This window comes from Styela clava, chromosome 5, assembly GCF_964204865.1.
Source record: "Styela clava chromosome 5, kaStyClav1.hap1.2, whole genome shotgun sequence".
NCBI lineage: Eukaryota > Metazoa > Chordata > Ascidiacea > Stolidobranchia > Styelidae > Styela > Styela clava.
In genome coordinates this window covers 867,543-869,612 of record NC_135254.1, presented here as the reverse complement: position 1 = coordinate 869,612, position 2,070 = coordinate 867,543, and the positions used below count along the sequence as shown (strand labels likewise).

Sequence of the window (2,070 nt, the reverse complement as noted above, 5' to 3'; positions counted from 1 at the left end):
AACCATGACGACAGCTGTGTTGATGCAAATTCACAATGGTATCATTGTGAGGAGACTATGGTCACACTAATTGAGTGCGATATCTTTTTGATTAAGAGATTCCTTTGTATTTTAGCGTTTTTGGTGAGAGATCATCTATATATGATTTTTCTTAATACACTCGCACCCCTGATTACTCTACGTGGGTTCGCAAGTTCGAATCCCAGACGGAGATGAGTATGTGCGAAAGGATTGCTGGACTCCTCGCCACTGTAGGGTGTTTCACATAACCGCTGGTCGGTTACGGCTTCCTCCACCATCAAGTCCATGCTTCCAAAAACAAATACCTAACTAATCCCATACCTGACATGGAATGGTAACCGGACGAAAGGCCGTGGTCCGCCATGTGGTTAAGCTGTATTATCGGCTTTCCTCTCCCGATATGAAGTGTTTTACTAATATTTCAATAAATATTATTTCATTTCCACTACTTATTCTTGTGTGACACAATGTTTGACTTTTGTATAGGAGTTGCTGCGCTATAACCAGGACCGGTTTATTTCTTCCCCTCCACCCTGGAATCCAATTTTTTCATCTTTTCACTCAATTCTTTGCACAATTTGTATTTACAGTAGAGGTAAAATCGGCCCCAAAAATTTCAGCTTGGCCCGACCTAGGCCCGTGAGTATTAAACCCGACCTGACTCGAGCCCGAAGAAAACCCGAAATTTTATCTGGAGTTCTTTGAATTGTCGTTGCAAGAGTTTAGCACGGCATATACTGTTTTAGTACATATTTTTATAAACATATATTTATTAAAAAAAAGTCAGAGATAGAAAAGCTCGACCCGACCCGAACGTAATGATTGACATTTCAGGCCTCTCAAGTTTCTCCATAAGTAAACTTCCAAACGACCCGACAATGTAAAGTATGTACATGGTCATTCAAATACTTAACACATTCCAATGCTTGAAATCTGTCCGAGCGAAAGAAGTGTCTGAGCGACTGCATGAATTGCAGTTGTTGCCTCATTGTTGACTTATTGCTTATTGGTCATTGTTACGGACATAAACGAAGATATCGATTCTTGGGGAGACATCCAGCTGTAACCTAGTTGAATTGTGCTCGTCTGGAAGAAGTCTGACTTCGGTATGATGAAGCTTTACAAAAATACATTAATTTGCCCCTCGTTGCACCTATAATAAAATAATGGCCGATAAATAACGTTTCTGATCAAATCGAAATTGAGAGATGTTTCCGCCCGGGCTCGAACCGGGGACCTTTCGCGTGTGAGGCGAACGTGATAACCACTACACTACGGAAACTCCGCGGGTGGATTTCTGCATTACATAATTACCGAATTTCCTATCCAAACATAGGTAAGTGCGACGTTTGCGGAAACGCTGGCGGGAAAGCTGTAGTTACATCATAAGTATAATAAGTATAAGTTTATTTCGACTCCATAATCAGCATAACAATACATTTGACAGATAAAAACAAATAAATAAAAACTGATTATGAAATCAGGGGAGCAAACAAAACCTTAGATAAGGTTTATAACGTACAAAATATAAGATGGAAGGTTTTGCCAAGAGGAAGTGGTACGTGTTTACTCACCTAAAATTATTAAGTTATTTCACACACGCTCACATGCACCCACCAGCTGCACACACACACAACCACTGAGAAGTTATTTAAGTAAGAATAAAACGCGATAAATTTAGGGTATACTATACAGTAAAAACAAAAAACAAATAAAAATAAATACTAGAAAAGACAAGAGAGCTATGCTCAAATATATGGACACGTAGCGCCACCAAATGACAATAATTTTGATGACGTCATAGCGAAAAAAAAAGTAATAGCCTTCTGGAGAAAAATTTTATCTTCAACCACTGAAAATTTCAAAGCAATTGGTCCAGTATTCGAAGAGAAAAGCGACTTTTTAAAAACGTGTCAAAGAACAACAACATAATATTGAAACGATCGTTATGTCCACTACGTGTCCAAAAAGAAAATTATCTGACACACCATATTGATATTTTTGTAATGGTTGCCATTGCCAAATTGATCGATCTTCTAATCGTTAATT

The 2,070-nt window shown here is 38.5% G+C and overlaps 1 non-coding gene across 1 annotated transcript; it reads right to left on the bottom strand.

The window, feature by feature from the left end:
- Positions 1–1,230: 1,230 nt before the first annotated feature.
- Trnav-cac (transfer RNA valine (anticodon CAC)) lies at positions 1,231–1,303 on the bottom strand. The gene has a single exon. It is a non-coding gene; the product is annotated as a tRNA-Val (tRNA).
- Between the last annotated feature and the right edge of the window lie 767 nt (positions 1,304–2,070).